General features: G+C 33.6%; 1 pseudogene; it reads right to left on the bottom strand.

Moving 5' to 3' along the window:
- Window positions 1-6,327: 6,327 nt before the first annotated feature.
- LOC116591187 lies at window positions 6,328-7,567 on the bottom strand (annotated as a pseudogene).
- Window positions 7,568-8,010: the final 443 nt, after the last annotated feature.

Below are 8,010 nucleotides of genomic sequence, written 5' to 3'. Positions count from 1 at the left end.
TTGTGGATTGGCAATATTTTGTTTGAATTCCTAACACGTTAAAGACATCATACCTTTATCTCCCTTTTTGTCTGATGATAGTAAGCTATGATGATACCTTTTTATCTTTGGTTTTCTGCACTTAGTCTATTCTACTCGGTTTTCTTTGTATTTTTCTATCCTGAGGTTCTCTGAGTTTCATGGATATGTCAGTCCACATTTCCCCCCAAATTTGGTTATATTTCAGCCATTTTTCTTTTAAATTTCTTCCTTTCTCTATTTCCCTCCATCCTCCCTTATATCTAGGAATCCAACTGAATATATGCTGGAACTCTAGGTATTGCCCAAGAGATCACTGAGCTTTGTTTGCATTTCCATTCTTTTACTCTTTTCTTAGAATTGGATAAATTCTATGGCTCTCTCTTCAAGTTATTGACTTTTAAGTTAATCTGTCCAGCGATTTTTTCCATTTTAGGTATTACATTTTCAGTTCTAATATTTCTATTTGATCCTCCACTTGTTCACTCCACCCCCCCAAATTTATAATACAATATAATAGACTATAGTTACCATGTTTTATGTTACATATGCAGGACTTATTTTATAACTAGGAAGTTTGTACTTCTTCATCCCTTTCACTCATTCGTCCCACCTCCCAAGCCCTCACCTCTGGCAAACACCAATCTGTTTTTTATATCTATGTTTTTCTTTTTTGTTTGTTCATTTGTTTTCTACTTTTAGATTCCACGTATAAATGATATCATATGGTGTTTGCCTTTCTCTGACTTATTTCACTTAACAATACCCACTAGATCCATCCATGTTGTCACAAATGGAAGAATTCATTTTTTATATAGCTGAATAATGTTCCATTGTGTATATATACTACATCTTCTTTATCCATTTATCTATCAATGGACACAGGCAGGTTGTTTCTGTATCTTGCATATTGTAAGTAATGGTTCAATGAACATGGGGTGTGTATATTCAAAGTACTGTTTTGGTTTTCTTCAGATAGGTGTTCAGAAGTGGAATTGTTGGATTCTATGGTAGTTCTATTTTTAATTTTTTGAGGAAACTCCTCACTGTTTTTCATTGTGGCTGTACCAATGTACATTCCCATCAATAGTGCACAAGGTTCGCTTTTCTCCACATCCCTGCCAACACTTGTTATTTCTTGTTTTTTGATAATGGCCATTCTGACAGGTGTGAGGTGATATCACAGTGTGGTGTTGAATTGCATTTCTGTGGTGATTAGTGATGAGCATCTTTCCATGTACCTGTTGGCTATTTGTATGTCTTTGGTGGGAAAATGTCAACATAGATCCTCTGTTCATTTTGTAATTGGAGTTGTTATTGTTACTGAGTAGTATAAGTTCTTTATATATTTTGGATAATAACCCCTTAAAAGTTATATGATTTATAAATATCTTCTCTCATTCAGTAAGTTGCCTTTTTAATTAGTTGATCATTTCCTTTTTGTGCAGAAGAAGCTTTTTAGTTTGTTGTAGTCCCATTTGTTTATTTTGCTCCTGTTGCCATTGCCTTTGGTGTCAGATCCTACACACGCACACACACATACACACACACACACACACATACACTCTCCACCAAGAAAGATGTTAAGAGATGTTTTCTTCCAGGAATTTTATGGTTCCTGCTTTTATATCCTTCAATGCATTCTGAGTTAATTAATGCATTCTGAGTGTATGGTATGAGATAGTGATCTAGTTTCATCCTTTCCATGTGAATGTCCAGTTTTTCCTACACCATTTGTTGAAAAGACTGTCTCTTCCCCATAGTATATTCTTGCCTCTTTGTCAAAAATTAATTGACCATATATGTTTGGGTTAGTTTCTGTACTAAGAATAAAACTGTTCTGTTTTATTGATCAATATTTCTGTTTTTATGCCAATACGACACTGTTTTGAATACTATAGCTTTGTAATGTAGTTTAAATCAGGGAATGTGGTGCTTTCAGCTTTGTTCTTCTTTCTCAAGATTGTTTTGGTTATTTGAAAATTTTTTGGTTCCAAACACATTTTAGAATGTTTGTTCTATTTCTATGAAAAATGCCACTGGAATTTTGATAGGAATTGCATTGAATTTGTATATTACTTAGGGTGGTATGGACATTTTAGTGATATTAAAAGTTCCTATCCATGAGCACAATATATGTTTTCATTTACTTGAGTCTTCAATTTCTTTCACCAATGTCTTAGAGTTTTCAGAATATATGCCTCTGACAGTCTTGGTTAAATTTACAACAACTATAATTTTTTGATGCAACTATAATTGGGTTTTTTTTCTTAATTTCTCTTTCTTATAGTTTGTTTTTAGTCTATAAAAATGCAATAGATTTTTGTATATTGATTTTGTACCCTGAAACTTTTCTAAATCTGTTTTTTTTTTTTAAGCTCTACCAGGTTTTATTTGGTGAGGTTTTAAGCATTCTCTTTCTATATGATCATGTCATCCACAAATAGTAATAATTTGCTTCTTCCTTCCAATATGGAGACATTTATTTCTTTTTCTGTTTAATTGCTCTGGCAAGGATTCCACTACTCTTTTAATAAAAGTGACAAGGGTGGACATCCTTGTCTTGTTCCTGATTGTAAGGGAAAAGCTTTTAGGTTTTTGCCATTGAATATGATGTTAGCTGTGGATTAGTCATATATGGCCTTTCTTATGTTGGGGTATGTTCCATCTATACCCACTTTTTTGGAGAATTTTTATCATAAATGGATGTCAGATTTCACTAAATGCTTTCTGTGCATCTATTGAGATGATCATATGATTTTTATTCTTAATTTTGCTAATGTGGCATTGATATGCAGATGTTGAACCATCCAGGCATCCCTGGAATAAATTCCACTTGATCATGGTGTATAATCCTTTAAATGTATTATTGAATTTGGTTTGCTAATATTTTGTTGAAGATTTTTACATCTATGTTCATCAGGGATATTGGCCTGTAATTTGTGTGTGTATGTGTGTGTGTTGTCCTTGATTGGTTTTGGAAGAGTTGAAAAAGATTGACGTTAATTCTTAGATATTTGGTAGAATTTACCAGTGACCTATTTGGTCCTGGGCTTTTCTGTGTTGGAAGGGTTTGATTACTAATTCAGTCTCTTTATTCTTTATTGATTTGTTTAGATTTTCTGTTTCTTCATGATTCAGTGGTGATAGGTTGGATGTTTTAAGAAATGTAACCGTTTCTTCCAGGTTGTTGACTTATAACTGTTCATAGCTGTCTTTTATGATTCTTTGTATTTCTATGGCATTGGTTCTAACTTCTCAGTTTTCATTTTGACTTTATTCATTTAGGCTCTTTTTCTCTTGATCTGTCTAGCTAAATTTTACCAATTTTGACTATCTTTTCAAATAAACAGTCTTAGTTTCATTGATCTTCTCTATTGTATTTTAAATGTATTTCACTTATTTCTTCTCTAATATTTATTATTTCCTTCCTTCTTTGGGTTTTGCTTTTTTATTCCTTTTCTAGTTCCTTTAGGTATAAATGTAGGTTTTTTGAGATTTGTCTTGTTTCTTGAGAGAGACCTTTGTTGCTATAAACTTCACTTTTAGTACTGATTTGCTGCACCCCATGCATTTTGGTATGTTCTCTCTGTCTCAAGGTATTTTTTGGTTTCTTTTTTGACCCATTGGTTTGCAGTAGTATGTTGTTTTATCTCCTCACATTTATTATTTTTCATTTTCTTCTTATAATTGATTTGTAAATGTATACTATTGCAGTCGAAATGATTCTTGATTGATTTCAGTCTTCTCAGGCTTACTGAGGCTTGTTTTGTGGCCTAACATATGATCTATCCTAAAGAATGTTCCTTGTGTTCTTGAGAAGAATATGTAGTCTGCTGCTTTTGGATGGAATATTCTGTATACATCAATTATGTCTATCTGGTCAAACATGTCATTTAAGACCCATAACTCATATCTTTTTTTAAAGATCTTATTTATTTGAGAGAAAGAGAATGAGAGAGGGAGAACATAAGAGGAGGGATGGTCAGAGGGAGAAGCAGACTCACTGTTGAGCAGGGAGCCTGATGCTGGACTCAATCCAGAGACTCTGAGATCATGACCCAAGCCTAAGGCTGTCACCTAACCAACTGAGCCACCCAGACGCCCTAAGACCCGTAACTCTTAATTGATTTCCTGTGTGGATGAACTATCCATTGAAGTAAATGGTGTATTGAAACCCCTTAATATTATTGTATTGCTGTCAGTTTATTTCTTTTATTTCCATTAATATATGCTTTTATATTTAGGTGTCTTTGTTGGGTACATAAATATTTACAAATGTTATGTTGTCTTATTGGATTGACTCCTATATGATTCTGTAATGCCCATCTTTGTCTTATATCACAGTCTTTGCTTTAAAGTCTATTTTTTTCTAAGTTTCTCTACCCCAGCTTTCTTTTCATTTCCATTTGCATGAATTGTCTTTTTCCTTTCTGTCTCTTTCAGTAAGTATTTGTCCTTACATCTGAATTGACTTTTTTGTGGGCAATATATAGATGGGTCTTGTTTTTATATATTTAACCACATTGCATCTTTTGATTGTAAAGTTTTATCTATTCACACTTAATTATTTTTAGGTAGGTACTTATTGACATTTTGTTGTTTTCTGGATGTTTTGTACTTTCTCCCTGTTCTTTTATTCTTCTTTTGCTTCTTACCCTTATGGTTTGATATCTCTAGTATTATGCTTAGATTCTTTTTCTCACTGTCCTTTTGGTATTTTTTTTCTTTTTGTACTTTTTACAGGTGTTTGTTTTATGGTTACATATGGTTTTGATGTCACATTTTATTACCTCTTTATTATGTGTATCCCTTATAAAATTATTTTAGGTATAGTTATTTCCACTATTTTTGTCTTTTTAGCCTTCCTACTAGTTTTAAAAATGATTAATCTACTTCCTTTATTATATATTTACCTTTACCAGTGAGTTTTTTGCTTACATTATATTTTCTTGTTGCTAATTATTACTTTGTCTTTTCAGCTTAAAGTAGTCCCTTTAACATGCTTTTGTAGGGCTGTTTTTTTTATGGTGAACTCCTTTAGTTTGTATTTGTCTGAAAAACTATTTTTTCCCCAGCTCTGTAATGATAATCTTGCTAGGCAGAGTATTCTTGTTTGGAAAGGTTTTATTTTGTTGTTGTTTGTTTGTTTGTTTGTTTTTCCTTTTAGTATTTTGAATATCATGCCACTTTCTCTAACCTGCAAAATTTCTACTTAGAAATCAGCTGATAGTCTTATGGGGGTTCCCTTATATGTAACAAGTATTTTGTTTTTCATTGCTTTTAAGATTCTCTTTTTATCTTTAACTTTTTTTTTAAAAATCACATTTTATTTAAGTTGAAATAAACTGCACAAAATTGATTTTTTCACCAAAAATAACAATAATATTTTCTATGTTATTCCTAGATAAATCACAAAACGCTTATTTTTGTAAGCTTTCCAGATTGTGTTTATAAATCAAGACAAGGCAATAGATATCATCATGGAAAAAGACAGAGGAAAACAGACAAATCAGTTGTCAGTATCCATGGCCTCTGATCCTGTCTTGACCATGAACAGAGGTGTTCAATATATACTGGCTAAAACGCTTATGAAGGTGTAGGTATTCAGTGTATATTTGCTAAAGAACTTATGAAGATGTAGGCTCAACAAAGGAATATAAACAGCAACAACCCAATGTGGAACAACAATGGCTGGCTCTCCATTCAAACTTTAACTGTAACTTGTTATTTTAAGTTCATTTGGTAGAGACAAAATATCACACAATCCTTGCTTTGCAAGCTCACACATTTCTCCTCCCTCTCTCTGGTGACTCCCTTAACTGTCCATTATAGATTTTTAATGTACTAACACTCCTATTATTCAAAGGTCACTTGTGAGCTTCATTGTAACATTTTATAAAATGTATTCTTTCCTCCCACACCTCTTCAAAATCTGTGTCTTCCAAGAACTGATAATTCAACATCTGACAGTCGGATTCAGTGATAATAAATGTTATGTCTAAAATGACTTAACTAAAACAATTCCCAAGTTCCATTAGCAGAGATCCCATAGAAGTGTAACGTGGCACTTCCAATGCTATCTTCTGGAAGAACAGGTATGTCTCCAAAGCATGAAAGTTTAAACCAGGGCCATTTAAATAGTCAGATTATCAATGGCTAATGTGCTCAATGAGAGGTCAATAGGTCAAGATAGTTAGTGATTAAGTGGCCTACATACACTTGATGTCTTTTCTGTAAGATGTTTTCAAATTTCTTACAGATTTTTCCATATATCAAACATAAGAGAAAGGCTGCTTTAAAAGCCTCTTAGGTACTTTCAGTGTTTTCTGAGTTATCTGTAAGAAGCTCGGACTTAGTTGTATAGAGTTGGACATATATGTCCACCACTAAATCCAGATCATGTTTTATATCAAATGTTAAGCAAATGTTAAGCAAAGCCAAGTTACTTGACCTTTGGTGTGTCAAAGTGTTCTTCAGGTATGCTTTGAGATGCTTCTGCCCATTTTCTTAGTGTTCATTCTCAAACCTTCATCACAAGAAGAATACATAGAACTTTCAAGCAATGCATAAACATCAGGAAAAAACTTGATGTTTGGTGGATCCAGGATTTCATAAATGGTGGATGGAAGCTCTTTATCTTTCCCTCCACTTTTCCACTTGATTCTCTAGCAATGCAGCACAGGTGAGAGTGTGTTGGGGTGGGGCAAGTCACTTCTGTACATGTCAGTATTGTGCTCCTCTGATGTTTTAAATTTGAGCTGTCCCATGACAGAGGGTACAGAAGATAAGCATTTAAGAGCTTTGAGGTGCTGTTCTGATATTATATCTTTCAGTTCCTGAATAATGTGGTTCACTGATGGAACTTTTAGTTTCTTTATTGTAACTCCCAGAGGTGAGCTGAGATTCCAGATTACCTTGCTGAGCTCTGTGGAATTTCCCAGGGAGTCTCACCTGAATATCAAGTTTACTTGCCAGTTTTGTGGCTTGTTCAAATCAAAATTCATGAGAATCTTCAGTATTTTTTACCACTTCATTTAGTGAATGAAGCACTGCAGTCAAGCTATTGGCTGCTAAGAAGACATTTGAGGTTTGCCCTTGGAGATTTTTCCAAAAGGCTCGTGTGAAAGGTAGAACATTTTCAAGATCAACAATGGTAATGATGAAATCAAAATCTGTAACTGCACTACAGAGTATAAAAGTTCAACCAGCTGTGTAGTCATTCCATCTAATATTTATATCACTGTTTATACCATCCAAACAAAACAAGTGCTTGTTGGTGCAGTAAAATTTCCAAAGCTCATGCTTGCCTGTCCACTGAGAATGGCAGATTTCCTTCAGTTCTTTACCCTTTTCCTCATTGTTCTGAAAAAGGACAGCAATTTCATTGTCAAGCTACAAAAGCAGTTGTGGAGATGGATGGAAGAAAGAAAGCTTCCTCAGTCATTCCTAATGCAACAGATACTCCCACAACAGGCACTGATTTTGCCAACCTCATATTTAAGGCACAGGAAGAGCAAAATGTATAAACAGCTTGGGGATATTTCATTTATAATAGATTCATTTTTTAAAATTCTCTTTTTCTTTTGCTGCTTTGTTTGGGTAAGTTCTGCCATCCTGTGTTTCAGACCACTGATTTGTTCTTCTGCTTCAGCTAGTCTGCTGTTGGATCCCCTTAGTGTATTTCTCAGTTTAGTTATTAATCTTCAGCTCTGTTATTTCTGTTGGGCACTTTCTTATATTTTTGTTCTCTTTGTTGAAGTTCTTGCTGTGTTCATACAATCTCTCCCTGAGTTTGGTGAGCATTCTTATGACAATTACTTTGAACTCTTTGTCAGGTAAATTACTTCTCCCCATTTCCTTTTTTTTTTTTTTTTTTTTTCCTTCCTAGGCTTTTATCTTGTACTGTCATTTGAGATATAGTTCTGTTTCCTCATTTTGCTTGTCTCTCTACATTTGTTTCTATGTGTTAAGCAAAACAGCTATTTCTTC

The sequence above is a fragment of the Mustela erminea genome, chromosome 1 (assembly GCF_009829155.1).
Source record: "Mustela erminea isolate mMusErm1 chromosome 1, mMusErm1.Pri, whole genome shotgun sequence".
Lineage (NCBI taxonomy): Eukaryota > Metazoa > Chordata > Mammalia > Carnivora > Mustelidae > Mustela > Mustela erminea.
The sequence above is the reverse complement of the archived record's forward strand: the minus strand, read 5'-3'. Positions and strand labels throughout refer to the sequence as shown.